This window comes from Mus caroli, unplaced genomic scaffold (genome assembly GCF_978045245.1).
Source record: "Mus caroli unplaced genomic scaffold, Mus_caroli_1 scaffold_6, whole genome shotgun sequence".
Lineage (NCBI taxonomy): Eukaryota > Metazoa > Chordata > Mammalia > Rodentia > Muridae > Mus > Mus caroli.
Genome location: NW_028227261.1, coordinates 19,845,001 through 19,861,173, shown reverse-complemented (window position 1 = coordinate 19,861,173; position 16,173 = coordinate 19,845,001). Strand labels below are relative to the sequence as shown.

At 51.6% G+C, this 16,173-nt stretch overlaps 1 protein-coding gene across 2 annotated transcripts in view; it reads left to right on the top strand.

The window, feature by feature from the left end:
- Positions 1–16,173, top strand: part of Ece1 (endothelin converting enzyme 1) — a 107,234-nt gene that overhangs the window by 24,780 nt on the left and 66,281 nt on the right. The gene's annotated exons all lie outside the window — the stretch shown is intronic.

The window sequence follows — 16,173 nt, the reverse complement described above, 5'->3', positions numbered from 1 at the left end:
ACTTTTTTTTTTTTGGTTTTTTTGAGACAGGGTTTCTCTGTGTAGCCCTGGCTGTCCTGGAACTCACTTTGTAGACCAGGCTGGCCTCGAACTCAGAAATCCGCCTGCCTCTGCCTCCCGAGTGCTGGGATTAAAGGCGTGTGCCACCAACGCCCGGCTTAGGAAACTTACCTAGGGAAGGTATTTCCTGGGCTCGGGGCTGGCTCTCGGCAGATTCTGAGTCTATCTCAGAGACTCTCCTCCCAGTGGGGAGACCCCTTTTATGTGATGTACAGATCCTTCAGAAGCCCATAGAGTGTGTCCCTCCACCATCTGGTGTCTCTGTCCTTGCTCTGGGTCTCCTAGGAGACCCCTAAGCAGCCTATTACTAACCTGGGTCCCTGGCCTGTCCCTGGGCAAGTGACTGCCTTCTGGGCCCTCATTTTCCTCCTCTGTGAAAGGGTCCAATCACACCTGTGGCCTTGGGTGGCCATGAGGGTTATGGGATGTATTAGTGGAGTGATCTTTCCTCCTCTTTCCAAACCAAGAGGCCCAGCAGCGGCAGGCCTTGGGCAGTGGGCAAGGATGGTCAGACAGCTGAGCCCTGGGCTTCAGGAAGCTCCCGCTGCCCGGATGGCTTAGACGAGTGGTTCTCAACCTTCCTATGTTGCCACCATTTAATGCAGTCCCTCATGCTGTGGTGACCCCCAACTGTAAAATTATTTTCATTGCTACTTCTTAACTGTAACTTTGCTACTGTTACAAATTGTAATGTAAATATCTGTGTTTTCTGATGGTCTTAGGTGACCACTGTGAAAGGGTTGTTCAACCCCCACCTCGGGGTAGTGACCCACAAGTTGAGAACCACTGGCTTAGAGGAAGTGGGAAAGGGGGCGCTGGGGGGGAGTGCCCCTATGAGGCTTCTCAGAATGAAGAGAGATATGGAGAAGGAAGCCCCAGAAACAAAACTCTGTGACCCCAGATAAGTGACTTGACCTCTCTGAGATATGCCTCCTTTCTATAGAAATGGGGCCATGGTTAGTGTCTTAGTCAGGGTTTCTATTCCTGCACAAACATCATGACCAAGAAGCAAGTTGGGGAGGAAAGGGTTTATTCAGCTTACACTTCCATATTGCTGTTCATCACCAAAGGAAGTCAGGACTGGAACTCAAGCAGGTCAGAAAGCAGGAGCTGATGCAGAGGCCATGGAGGGATGTTCTTTACTGGCTTGCCTCCCTTGGCTTGCTCAGCCTGCTCTCTTATAGAACCAAGACTACCAGTACAGAGATGGTCCCACCCACAAGGGGCCTTTCCCCCTTGATCACTAATTGAGAAAATGCCTTACAGTTGGATCTCATGGAGGCATTTCCTCAACTGAAGCTCCTTTCTCTGTGATAACTCCAGCTGTGTCAAGTTGACCAGCCAGTACAGTTAGATCTGGAAGTTGCTGTACGTAGTTGGTGAACTGACATCAGCAAAGTGGCACAGTCTAGCTGTGAGTTTTTATTTGGACTTAGAATGTGTTCTCTGTGTCTGGGTAACTTCTGGGCCATACGATCTTCTCAAGAAGCAAGAATACATTTTGTTTGCTCTTATCTCTCTGGCTCCTTCCTTGAGCCAGGCACTGTTTGGAGTTCTTTTGCCATATTACGTCATTTCAGGGTCACCATTCTCTGGGGCTAGCTCTGTTGTCCCTCCCCCCTCCAATTCCCCACTTTATAAATGTGGAGGCAGAACCTTCCAGCCTTTGGCTCCTCGGCAGAGCTCGGCTCTCTCACTTCATCCTTTTCTGAGGTGACCGTGGACCTGGTCAGGACATCTTGCAGGTACCAGTGGGATACAGCAGGTGTCCATAGGCAGAGTGTCTGAGTGGGGGAGGCTCACCGCAAGAATGAGGCCCGCCTGGAGGTGAGCAGTGTGTGCGTGGGAAGACAGATCAGGCGCCGTGGGACTGCATGTGTTTATACAGCCTGTCCTGGACAGGCAGGGAGCCCTGGACCATCTTGGGTAAACATCCGGACACTTGTCAGTTCAGTGGAGGACAGAGGCAAACCAGGGGCCAGCCGCCAGTGCCTTTCTTTACCTCGAGTGACGCCGGTGGATGAAGGAGGAGGTGCCACGGAGCTGACATTTACTGTACACTTAGCATGTGCCCGGCCATTTGCAGACAGTGTCTCAGCACATTGTGTGGTCTGGTTTATTATTTTACTTCGCTAATGTAGAAACCAAATCATATGAGTCGTGCTGATAACCTAATTCCATTGAAAACCACAGCGTTTGGTTTTCTGGGAGTCTGTTTGTGTGTGTGTGTGTGTGTGTGTGTGTGTTGCTATAACAAAAATAACCTAGACTAGGTCATTTATTAAGAGTAGAGGTTTATTTGTCCTGGAGGCTGGAAAGGTCAAGAACACAGTGCTTGTACCTTAGACGACCTTCTTGCCATTTCATCTATGATCCAGGGCATTGAATCCCAGAGGGTGAGAGGACTGAATCTCAGGTCTCACTGGCTAGACCAGACTGACCTTGAACTCACAGAGATCCGCCTGCCTCTGCCTTCCAAGTGCTGGGATTCAAGGCATGTGCCACCACCACACTTGGTCCTCTCTTCCTCTTCTAACAAAGCTGCTAATGCCACCACGAAAACCTGACCACACTCATGGCCACATGGAGTCCCAGTGACCTCCCAAAGACCACACACATCCTTACACTAACGTGAGTCTGGGGTATAAGTTTCTAGCACACAGACTTTGGGGACACATTTAAACCACAGCAGAGGATGAATATATAAAGTGCGGCTCGGACAGTATCCTCAAGCCTACCTCAGTGGCACTACTTTCCAGGCAAACTTAATTCCTTCTAAACCTTATGCAGCACCATCAGCCCCCACCTCAGAGATCCCTCCATCTGCCCACTCTGATTCTTGCTATGGACTCTCTCCCTGGTTTACTGTTTCCCCTCAAAACAGTAAAATCGGTTTTGATCATTTACTTAAGTATCGCGGCAAGTAAGGGTTCTGTCACAGACCTTCATCCCAAGCTGCCTCTGTCACAGGATTAGGGACAGGCCCAGCCGGGGCGACTGTCAGATGCAGGCCAGTCTGGTCTACATAGAGTGATCTGACAGGGGTGACTGTCAAATGCAGCTCTCCTTTCTGAAGCTTCCCGTCACCTCTTTCTTCCCACCAGGAAAAAGATGTCACTGGCCCTGGCAGCCTAGGCATGTGGACTGTGTGTCAGGCCGGCTTGGTGATTTGAAGTCCTCAAAAATTGGGGTTTAGTTGTCATTCTAATCCCTGGGTCTGAAGTGGGGTGGTGGTGAGTTTGAGGCTGTGTTGGGTTACAGTGTGAGACCCTACCTCAAAAAAAAAAAGAAAGAAAAAAGGAGTAGGTGGAGTTTAGATTTCATCCCACCTATCGTGAGGTGGGCAGAAATTGTAGCCCAGGGATGAGAAAGTCTGCCCCCAGAGACTCACAGGATAGTCTAGGGAAAGCTGCCATTTAGATGAAGGGACAGAAGGCCAGGTCTCCCTGTGTTGGCGGCTTGGGACAAGGTCAGGGAAGGACAGAGAGGTGAAGGCCATGGATTCCCCCAGATGTCACAGAGTGCTCAGGAATTCAAAAACAGCCCTCCACAGGAGCCGCAGCACAGGTCCCCTAGAGACGCAGGCACTGGGCAATCAGTGAAAGCCTTCTGCTCTCCGCTTCCCAGCCCTGAGGCTTACCATGCTCCCCCACATTTCCCCTGGCTACTGTTGCCTTTCAGTCCCACAGAGAGACCACCAGGGCAGTGACGGAGCTGGGGGGTCACATTTGATCTAGCAGTGTGCACGGACCTGGATGCCACCTGGACGTGTCCTCTGGTGCCTTCAAGGAAACACCTCAAGCTGAGAGAGGTGACATTGGTGCCAGTTTTGCTGGAGAATATTCAGGTCCCATCCAAGTCTGTCTCTGAGGCAGGAGATGGGCAATTGCACGCCATTCTTGAATAGTCCTGTTCTAGCCGAGGACTTGGAAATATCACCAAGTAGATTGATTTGGTCCAAGCTAACTCCAACTCCAGAATGTGACACAGAATCACAGGAGGGCAAAGGGAAGCCAGAGTGGAGAGGAAGTCTATTGAGGGTAAGGGACTGTGTGACATGGACCCTCCTCCCCAGGTAAGGATCAGAAGTTTGAGGTGTCGTAACAGGGCTGGAGGAGCCAGTGCAGACCCATGACAGGGGGGCCAGGGCTGCCCGATACCCTGAGGCCTGGCATGTCACCAGCTGAACATCACTATAGGTTAGGGCTGGCTTGGTGAGAAGCCTGTGGAACCAGTCCCTGTCCTCTGTGCGTTTCAGGAGACCCCCACATATGTCACACACATATGTCACACACACACACGTGTGTGTAGAACAAGGTAGTTGAGACCCATCGAAAGTACAGTGAAACTACGGGATGGCAGAGAAGCCACCCAGCCCCAGCCTCTGAAATAGAACATTCCAGAAGGTTCAGTGAGAAGCACTCTTGTGGCCCTGGGGACCCGTGGCTTTGCCACTCCCTCTGCTGGCCAATCTCCTGTTCTGAGTGTCAATGGCTTAGTACATTGAATATGAGCAGCATGAGTCACAGACCACAGGGTGTTTACTTCTGCCTCTGGCCTGTCCCTAAGCATTGGGTCTGAGTGGTGTCCACTTGATGACCTGGGGTCCATGCAGCCTCTGCTGCCATTACTAATGCTCTGACGTTTCCCTGTCCGCTCCTGGTGACTATGGTAGCTTCCTCCAAGGGGATATGTTAGGGAGGGGAACTGGGGAAGTTCCAGATCTGCCAGTGATGAACAGCACCCAGAAACGGTGTCTGGTCCATGCAGGCATCTGGTCATTGATTGAGTTGTATCAGATGATGGAGAACATTTTCAGGGACTTGCCTAAGCCTTTGAAAGGAGGGTGCTTCCTACCTCAGAGCACAGTTAATCATGACCTCCCCACCCCCACCCCAGTCCTCCTGGTCCTGGTCCTCTTGTATGCCCCCAGGTCGGCCGCTGCTGTTTCTCTCTGGAAGCTGTTGTGTGGACACGTGGGAACGCAGAGGAAGGAGATAGGCTTTAGATACCTGGTGGCCTAGAAGTCAGTATGCAGCACTCTCTGAAGTGTTCTGGAAGTTGTTAGGTTGAGTGGAGCTAGCTGGCTAGTCACCTTTGGCCTAGGAGACTACCCGGAATTGGGAGTTGAGGAGACTCTTGTGTCTGGGGCTGACCCAGAGGGAACTGCAGAGGTTAGGACCAGTTCAGTGACAGAACTCCGATGAGGAGAGTCCCTTGGTTGCAGCATAAGCTGCCTTGTTTGCTAGCTGTGTGTTTGCTGTGGAGTGATGGATTGGCTGTTAGATGTAGAATTAGCAAGTATAATGTTAACTCTAAGCATGGTGCCTAGATAGTAATTACAGGGGGGCAGGTGGGACAGGCCAGGTGTCACCAACCAGACAGCCTGATGACATTGGAATCACAGCATCACAGGAAAGTCATGGGCCAGCTTTGTCAGGATGCCTTCCTAGAGCGGAGACAGGAGGCAGATGAGAAGGGAGGGGGTGACACCCTAGTGAGCCCTGATTTTTTCCAGCTAGGCTGGGTCAGGAGAGGGGGCTCTCCATCTTGGCAGGGATGGAGAGAGGGGACAAGCTTCCTGGGCTCTCTCTGCTCTGTCCTTTGCCACCAGGCTGATTGCTCCTTTGGAAGAGAAGAAAGCTTGTCCCTAATTGCCCATTATGCAATTGCAAATTGGCTCTGGAACTGGGCTGAGCAGAGCCAAGCCCTAGAGGGGAGGGGAACCCCAAGCTGGGTGACTACAGAGCATTTTGGGGACCCAAAAGGGGGTTTGGGAATGTCGTCTATGTGAGTATCCCAGGCAGAGACACCCTTCCCAGAACACTCCATTTGGTAGCTCCCCATAGTACCTAACTGTTGCGGAGACCTGGGACCTCCTCCTCACCCCAGCTGTATGACCTTAGGCTGGGTATCTGTCGTCTCTGTGCCTCTAAGAGGGTTTGCTGGAATGACTACTTTAGAACCTGCTGGGCTCAGAACCGAGTCACCCCTTGGGCAGTAGCTTTTGTTGCTGTTCCAGATGCCATTGCTGGCAACAACAGCGGTCTCTGTGATCCTCAGGTTAAACCAGGAGTACATTCCAGCAGTCTGTGCTGTGTCTCTGTGGCCCGACCATTCCTGTGTGGTCACGGTAGCACCCAGCATCACTGCAGGTGTCCTGGGAGTGCCTTTCTTGGGAGGTAGCACTTGATTCTGATGTGTCTCTTCCTGGGTCCTCCCATTCATTCCTGCCAGACCCGGTACCCAGGTGAGCCTACTTGTCCAGAGCCACACAGCAGTCAATCACAGGACCCACTGCATGGTTATATAGCTCTTCCTTCTCCAAGACTGGGGAAGCATTTGGAAGCTGAGCCTGGTACTGGCTCTCCTTTCTTTGAGCCTAGTACTCCCCCAAACTCCAGTGCTTGGGGACCACTCTGAGCCAATACAAGCTCTCTCTCCCCTGCACTTAGGAGGAATCAGCCCCTCCAACGCCTTTCCTTCTGGGCTCTTCTCTACCCACCGTGATCGTGTGTGATGATGGTGGTGGTGGGTGGGGTGTTGGGGACCTGGTGGGATGTGGAGCCTGGGTGGGCTTCCTGAGGCAGACATTCCTGGTCACCAAGGCAACAGCAGCTCAGGAACTCCTTGGACTGAGGATCCACTCTGATTGGCTGGGTGGGACTGACAGTGTGGCTGGGGGGCGGGGGAGGGGGGATCAGCCTTTCCTCCTGAAGTGGAAGCCCTGCATCTGCATTGTGGTTGGGATGGGTGGGGATGGAGGCAGATCGGAGACACAGACGTTTGGAGCCACACAGACTGGGCTCTGAGTCCTTCTGGCCTAGCAATCAGAGCAGGTCTCTACCCTTACAGGTCAGCAAAATTGGGGGTCACTGACAACACTTATTCTGAGGTGTATGGGGATCAAATAAACAGCATCAGTTCTCAACACGTTGTCCCTTTCTTTCACACCAGTCTCTTCTCACCAGAAGCTGCAACTGTGGGATTCTTTATTATTATTATTATTATTATTATTATTATATCAGCAGTTCAAAGCAATATTTATTTATTTATTTATTTATTTATTTTTAACAGTTATAACCTCATTTATTTTCTTTCTGTAAGCTCTCGGGTGTTTATTCCTCTTTTCAGTCTGGGGTATTGCTTCCAATACTTACTTAATGTCTGTCTGTCTTTCTTTCTTTCTTTCTTTCTTTTGATTGGATATTTTCTTTACTTACGTTTCAAATGTTTTCTCCTTTCTGGGTCTCCCCTTCAGAAACCCTCTCTCCTGTCCCCCCTCTCCCTGCCTCTATGAGGGTGCTCCCCCACCCACCCACTCCCATTCTCCCACCCTGGCATTCCCCTATACTGAGGCATCAAACACCCTCAGGCCCAACGGCCTCTCCCCCCACTGATGTCCAACAAGGCCATCCTCTGCCACATAAGTGGTCAGCGCCATGGGTCGCTCCATGTGTACTCTTTGGTTGGTGGTCCAGTCCCCAGGAGCTCCAGCGGGTCTGGCCTGTTGACATTGTTGCTCCCTCCATGGGGCTGCAAAGCCCCTTAGCTCCTTCAGTCCCTTCTCCAACTCCTCCATTAGCCCCTACACCTCCCCCCCCCACCGCCCCAGCTCAGTCCAGTGGTTGGCTGTGAGCTTCCTCCTCTTTCTTTGTCAGGCTCTGTCAGAGACTCTCAGGAGACAGCTATATCAGGCTTCCATCAGCAAGCACTTCCCAGCATCCACAATAGTGTCCGGGTTTGGTGGCTGTATATGGGATGGATCCCTAGCTGGAACAATCTCTGGATGGCCTTTCCTTCAGTCTCTGCTCCCTCCACACTTTGTCTCCATATTTCCTCCTGTGAGTATTTTGTTCACCCTTCTAAAAAGCACTGAAGCATCCACACTTTGGTCTTCCTTCTTCTTAGGCTTCATGTGGTCTGTGAATTGAATCTTGGGTATCCCAAAATTCTGGGCTAATATGCACTTATCAGTGAGTGCATACTGTGTGTGTTCTTTTGGGACTGAGTTACCTCACTCAGGATGGTATTTTCAAGTTTCATCCATTTGCCTGCGAATTTCATGAAGTCGTTGTTATTAGCTGAGTATTATTCCATTGTGTAAATGTACCACATTTTCTGTATCCATTCCTCTGTTGAGGGACATCTGGGTTGTTTCCAGCTTATGGCTGCTTTGAACAGAGTGGAGCATGTGTCCTAATTACGTGTTGGAGCATCGTCTGGATTCTTATCTATGGCTAATAAAGGCACTCACAGACTGCGGATGTAGCTCATTTAGTAGAGTGCTGGCCTTGTATGGGCAAAGCCCGTGCTCCATCCCCAGCACCACATAAAACAGGCCTGGTGACACCCGGGCTGGTGATCTGATCATAGCACTCAGGAGGAAGAGGAAGGAGGACCAGAAGTTCACGATCACCCTGGGCTACCCTGTCTCAAAACAGAACAAGTAAAGCCCAAGCTGGTGGCTTATGCCTGTCATAAGCCCTTGGACCGATGGACAGACACACAGACACACACACCACACACTCTGCTCACTAAATAAATGTAAAATTAAAAACAGTATATACCCAAATGAACATCTAAAAAACCAAGAGTCAGGCCCAGGAATGTCCCGTCACTCATCTAAGTCCTGGAGGTGGCGAGTGACAGAGTCAGGATTTAAAATGCAGGCTGTCAGTAGCCCGCGTACATTACATACTTGTCTGCTATGCTGTCTTGTTTTCTGGTGTCCTACGAGCTATGTGCCTATCTCATACATGTATGATATGTGTCTGTGAGAAAACATGAAATCAGATGGGGTGTCTTCTCGCCCCAGAAGCCCATAGTGTGGCTGGGTATGCAGTAGGCAAATGTGTTTATTACTGGAGCTATGGATGTCCTATGTCCTGCATGTGGGACGGGAGGAAGCTTCGATATGATAACTCAGGAGTGGCCCAGAGGGTGCTGGAGCCCAAATCTCAGAATGCCCAGGGCTGCAGGGTATCATTGGAAGGAGCTTGTTTTGAGCCTAGATCCCATCTTCCAAGTGGGACCCAGTGGCCCATCTCCTGTTTCCACGTGACCATATTCTTGTCCTGTGGGGTTTCTGGAACGCTCTTGGTATGTGGGAATGGAGAGAAGAGGCTGCAAAGCTTGGAAGAGCCCAAGCTAAGCTCTTTCTTCTGAACTGGGCATGGGGGCCACTGAGGTGACCAGAGCCTGACCCTGTGACACTCCCTGCTCTGGTAGCAAGCAGATGGGTCTCTGAGTCATCTCTAGCAGTGCCATGGTGTCTGATGGATGGCTGTGCAATGGATGGATGACAAGAGGAACTTTCAGGATCTGATGGTAGCTGAGCTAGCGTGGGTACCTATGCTGTGTGTGGTACCGCCACCCATCTTCTCTACCAACAGCAGCTCTCTCCCTTTGGGAACTCACTCCATGTTAGTAGTTAGGCTGTCAACCACAGTATTGGACCCCACTCCACTGTCAGAGCAGGGCACATGGAACAGGCCTGGCGACCTGAGTTCTCCCCTGGACTTTATCATTAACCCCGGGCAGGGAGATTGGTCTTATGCTGGCACAAGTGAGTTTGGCTGGCTCCCCTACTGGAAAAGGTGTGTGATCTCAGGAGGTGGGGGTGAGAGAGGGTAGCACTCCTGGGGGGCTGGCAGGTGTCAGCACAGGGGAAGCATTTCCCAACAGCATCATCTGAAGAAGGTCTGGATCGATCATGCCCTACCTGATGCCTGATCCCTCTGCCCCATCCGGGCAACACCATCAAGTTTACTTACTGCCTTGCAGAAAGCCAGCTAGAGTTGAGATTATGTCATTTTCAAACCTGAGGGTCCCAAAGATGGAGGCTCCCCCAAGGCCCTGTGTGGGAAGGGCTCTTGGCATGCGCAGCCATGTCAGACAGCTGGTGGCAGGGTCGTGCTAGCAAGCTTGCAGAAGATGATGTCTGGGCGGCAGAGCGTGAGCACGTGAGCGCTCATTCACTTGCCTGTCCATTCAGGCAGTACCAGGCCGCATTCCAAACAGTTTACAAAGAACTGATTATCCTCCCAGCAAGCCAGGACAGTGGATACTGTTATTTTGACACTTTGTAAGTATGAGAATGGGCCCCACATGCTTAAACTGCTCACTCCGGGTCACACAGCTAAATTTGAACTCCACATAGCGTGGCTTCTCCTCCCGGCCCCCCAAGTTTCTGTTCTTAAACAAGAGTGGGGTGTGAGTGGACCCAGTCCAGCCCAGAGTTCTGTCCATGTCTCCTAGCCTGGGGGGTGTGGGGAATGAGGCTGCCATGCTCATGGCTGTGATGTGGTCCTGCAGCTCTGGAGCCCCAGCCTGGTCTGATTGATAGGGAAGAAAGACAGAGAGCTGACCCTATGGATTCTCTCGGATGGAGGGCAGGACAGTGGGGTGCTGTCCTAGTCACTCCCTAGCCTAGGCAGATGTGGAGCTGGTGCCAGGCTCCTGCCAGGCACCCTGGCATCCTGCAGGCTGTGATGTGATAATCTCCTGTGGTGAGTGATGGGCTTTGGCTAGGCCCTGCTGAGCCCTCGGCAGGAGGCTGGTGACTTTAAGAAGCCCTGGCTGGTAGCCCAGTTCTGGGAAGTTTTCAGAGACTCCAACCAGGGAAGCCCTGAGCAGGCGGGAGGGGAAGTGTGCACTGAACGATGCTGTGTGTGCAAACGGGAGAACACAGGAGCCCCGGAGACCTTGTGCCAGAGCCAGGCCTTGGCCTGCCCTCCAAGCCCAGGCACCTCCCGCGTGTTTTTCTCCTCTCATTCAAAGGCTAAATCCCTGTTTACAAGGGAGAGGTGGAGGCTCAGCCAGAGAAGACTTCCCTGAGCCCATCTGCCAGGCTCCATGTCCAGGGCTCTGTAGGGCCTCGTGGATCTCGCCTGGTTGGCCTGTCTCTAACCTGAAGGGTTTCTGGAAGACATGCCAGAAAGGGGCAGGGGGCCCTCAGTTTTCCCAGCCCAATCTCAAACATCTTTTCTCTTGTTATCACTAATTACAGAGAAGGTCGCCCCCCCCCCGTGACAATAACGGGTGCTTTTGCATTTGTGGAGGGGGACACAGAAGCCCAGGGATCCATACTTAGGTGGCCTGTGAGGTTGGGGCTGAGGGCTGAGGTTTCCACTGATCCTCATTGACTGGAGCGAGGATACCAGGACAGCCAGGCGTGGGAGCTTCAGTAATAGGAGCCACTAGGCTTTGGAGCAGAAGAGACTCTGTAGCCTCAGCCCTGGAAGTTAGGGCTTTGCTAAACGAGGAGCCACAAGGAGTGACAAGAGGAGTAGCTTAAGGGAAGGTCTGGACCCAGGGAGGGAGACAGTGTCCCTGAGGGGACAGTGTACCAGTCCCACATGGGTAAGAGGGCTTGATTACGGCTCCTTATCAAGAGCAGGCCAGCCAGCTTTCTACAAAGTGGCCTGATCTGGACTTCCTGAGGACACAAATGGGGGACCCACTGCGGGCTTAAGAAACAGTGAGAAAGGCTGGAGAGATGGCTCAACGGTTAGTAAGAGCACTGGCTGCTCCTCTAGAGGACATGGGTTCAATTCCCAGAACCTACATGACAGCTCCAATTTGAGGGGATCCATCTTACCATCACCAGGCATGCATGTGGTACACACATCTGTACATATAGGGAACATAGCCATACACGTAAAATAAAACACATAAATCATTTTTAAAGAAGGAAGGAAGGAAGAAAACAGCTTGCAAGAGAGATACTGGAGGTGGGATGCCACCTCCAGCAGACTAGGTCTCTCCTCTGCCTGGCCACCTCCATGCTAAAAGCTTGCCTGTCTCCTCCTATTTCCTGTCTAGAGCCCAGTGCTCAGAGCAGCTGTCTGCGTGGGCACATGTGGTTCACCCTCTTGGCTCTTGAGTCCAAGCTTCCCACTTCCTGCCTTGGGTTATTTTGCTGAGGTATGAAGAATCCATAAGCTCAAACCTGGTGGGAGTAAGTAACCAGGATGGCCTCTGCGGTTCACGGTGACGTCTCCCCCTCGTCCTCATGTGGCTGGAGTCCTTCCTTGGACTACGCCAGTGATGTTTAAACTTCACTTTCCTAAAGCCCTCAAAGGCAGCCACACCTGACCCACCCGGTCCTTTTGCCCTCAGAACCTCTATGAGGAAGGAGCTGCTGCCCTCCTGGGTAGAGGGCGAAACTGAGGTTCTGAGAGTGGCAGGGTTCCACCAGTGAAGTGGCTCGTAAGCAGCTAAACCAGAGTGGCTTTAACATTCACCTTCTTGCCCTATCCCAGTCTCCGGGTGATCCAACCACTAAGAGGGTACTGACCCGACGTGGGAATGCTAAAGCCAGTGGCCAGCATCACAGAGCCCTGACTGGGACAGGGTTGAGGGGGGCACATACTGCACTCAGCAGGAAGTAGAGTCTAGGTGTGAGGAACAAAGACCACCTGGCTGGCTCAAAGTTGGCTCAGCTTTGAGTGCTTAGCATTGGTGGCTGAGACTCGGGCATCATGGGAAGGAAGCGCAGGCTGCTTGGCTGAGGGTCTGTTCCCCGTCTGTATCTCTGGATCTGCTGCCCCAGAGTTGGGCTTCCTCCCAGAGCCTCAGTTCCCTTAATGTAGCATGCAGGGTCTCCCCATCGTACTGCCACACCTTCTTAAACTCTCTTTCTCTTGCCTCCGGATCCTTGCCTTTCAGAGGGACCGAAGTATATCCTGGTCTTTCTGGTCTCGAATGATGTGTGGCCATCTTCTCGCTACACCTGCCGGACCCCTCCCTGCTGTCCTCTCTTGCACACTGTTAGTTCAGGAACTCAGACCGGAGTCATGTTGCCTGGGTTTAGATCCCAAACCCCACCCCTGAGGGTTGGACGATCGATCCAGCCTTCTGTGCCTTAGTTCCCTCACCCCCCAAAGAGAATCAGTAACGAGACAAATCGCTGTTTTTGTGAGGATTGAATTGAGAAGCATTTAAAGAACTTGGCTTGTAGCGTTTGGCTGGTATACAGCAAGCACTAAATAAATGTTTGATGTGTTGATTAGAGAGAGCCACGTTGTTCATTTCTCCTCTACACCACAATTCCTGCTGCTGAGAGTGAGGACTGTGTCTTGTTCAATGGTTTATTTTCAGTAGGGGGGTTCATTTCCTGAGTTGGCGCAGGTGCAGGATGACTGACTGAATGAATGAGTGTGAATGAATGAATGAATGAATGAGCGAGCAGATAAATACCAGCGTCTTGTGCTTCGAGGAGGTTCTAAGGAACTTTGAGTGGTGTTGGCAAGACAGATCTATCTGACTGTAAGGAGCCCTGCCATCTCTCTATTCCCAGCAGCCTCTATGGTGAGCCCATTCCACCTACCCTGGGTACCAGGAACCTCTCCGCCTGGACGCAGCTTCCTGTAACCCCAGTGTGACCACAGCAGTGTCTGGTGCTGATCGGCCTTGCTCCCAGATCTATTCCAGCCTCAGGGCACGGGGGTTGGGGGGTAGTGGGAGGGGGGCAGTATGAGTTTTTCCCTGCGCTCAGCAGCTCTTCCTCCTAGGCCCGCAGCATCAAATCCAGCCTGGTTTTTTTTTCCACCACCCACTCATTTTCCACACCCTCACGAGTAGAAATGTCCCCAATGGCCCTCCCACTGCCCAAGCCTCCCTGCCTTAGCTGGGGTGGGCTGCTGACATAGCACTTCTCCTGCAAGCCTTTCTGAGCCCCTGTGTGCCCTGAGTGGCTGTGCCCAGTCTTAAGCGGGGGGAGGTACAGTGTTACCCCCAACAGAGGTCATTGAGGCCTGAGGGATAAGCCTGCTGGATACCCCACAGTGGTGAGGGCCAGCAGTGGCTTTACCCTCTGGTCTAGTAGGGCAGATCACAATGGCCACGAATGTGAGCAGGCACACAGGCATACACATAAATAAAAGAAAAAGGCATCTTTTTTAGAAATTAAAAAAAAATTCGCCAGGCGGTGGTGGCCCATGCCTTTGATCCCAGCACTTGGGAGGCAAAGACAGGCAGATTTCTGAGTTCGAGGCCAGCCTGGTCTACAAAGTGAATTCCAGGACAGCCAGGGCTATACAGAGAAACCCTGTCTTGAAAAACCAACCCCCCTCCCAAAAAAAAAGCCAGGCAGTGGTGGTGGCGCACACCTTTAATCCCAGCACTCGGGAGACAGAGGCAGGCGGATCTGTATGACTTTGAGGCCAGCCTGGTCTACAGGGCAAGTTCCAGGACAGCTAGGGATACATAGAAGAGAGACCCTGTCTTGAAAAACAAAACAGGGCTGGTGAGATGGCTCATTGGTTAAGAGCACCCGACTGTTCTTCCGAAGGTCTGGAGTTCAAATCCCAGCAACCACATGGTGGCTCACAACCATCCATAATGAGATTTGACTCCCTCTTCTGGAGTGTCTGAAGACAGCTACAGTGTACTTACATATAATAAATAAATAAATCTTTTTAAAAAAAAAAGCAAAACAAAATTTTTTTTTTTTTAATTTGCTGGGGCCGGGCACTGAAGGGATGACTCGGCAGTTAAGAGCACTGACTGCTCTTCCAGAGGTCCAGAGTTCAATTCCCAACAACCACATGGTGGCTCACAGCCATCTGTAATGGGATCTGATGCCCTCTTCTGGTGTGTCTGAAGACAGTGACAGCGTACTCATATAAATAAATAAATAAATTTTTAAAAAGTTCTTTTGAGACAGGGTCTTGTGGCTCAGGCCAGTCTTGAACTTGCTACCTCTGAGGATGATCCTCTGCCTCTACTTTCTGAGTGCATCCCACATCCACCAGTTTATGTGGTGATGCACAGCACCCTGGAGTGCAGACAAAGCCTTTTACCAACTGGGTTACATCCGCAGCCCCAGTTTAACACATTTAAGTTGCCACACGCGTCTGATGGCTTCTCTTCTGGACCCTATGAGCCCGTTCAGTTCTTCAAAGAGCAACCGTTGACAGCTTTACGCTCTGGGTTTCAGCCTCTGCTGTGTGGCCTGCCCTGGGCAAGGACAGCCAACTGATCGCCAGGAAACAGCTCACCCATCTTTGTCAAACTTAACAGGCCAAATCTTCACACCCAAAGGACTCGGGCCCTGTTTAGACCCCACCAGGTCCCTCCCCATTTCTTTTCTATGGGGGGTGTGTCATCTGCACAGGATAAAACTCTTAGGTGACAGCCGGATGTGTTCTGACAAGCACACACATATATGTGACACTTCCAGAATGTTCCTCTTTTCCAGTCTTGCTCCATTCTAGGAAGTCTGAGGTTACCGCTCACCAGAACATCAGTCACCATCGATTCCTTGGCCTGACTTCAATCTTCACGTGAATCATTTTCCCACATTTGACAGAGAGGCTCCTAGTAGGAGGCGTCTTTTCTCTTTGGAACGTGTCATGGCGCCAGCATGGTGAGAAGGAGCCACCAAGCCTGGGCCTCAGAAGGGAGGCCAGGAGGAGTGAAGCCGGGCTGTGAAGCCCTGTGGATGTGTGGCCTGTCACTGGAGGCGTCTATCCTCCAGCTCCATGAGAATGGGGACGGAGCAGTGTTCCTGTGTTTCTGTTTTGTTATTACAAAGAAAAGTTTCAAAATATTGATTTCTCATATTTAAAATGCCATGCTGGTATTTTAAAAACGTTGACCTGTCTCAGGGCCAGATTTGACCAGCTGGCAGTGCGCATGCGAGAGCCTCCAGGCAGCACTGGCAGGAACAGCTAGCTGATGTTTGGTCTGGCCCTTCTTTTTTCTCAGGTCCTTGTCCTGCGAATTCATTTAATCCTTGTAATGATTTCTAATAAATCCTTCTTATAATTGAGCAGGTTTAGCCACAGGCAGGGATTAAGCGCCTGGCCCGGGCTATAGACGGAGTCCCGGGGTGAGCAATGATTTGAACCCAACTGGTTCAAGGGACTGGCTTCCTAACCATTACCTGTACTCCTTTCAGGGTTCAGGGAAGATGGCAATGCCACCTGAGGGGCAGCTTTGCCAGCCAGTGAGGTACTGTTTCCCTGGAGAGACCTGTGCCCTGCCCACTGAGACTTCCCTAGCATGGACCAATTTTTCATGTGGGTGCTTTCTTAGCAGGCGGGTGATGGGACCCCAACTTTAATAGTGCCAGAATGGCAGCCAGTGAGGTGAGGTGAGGAAGTT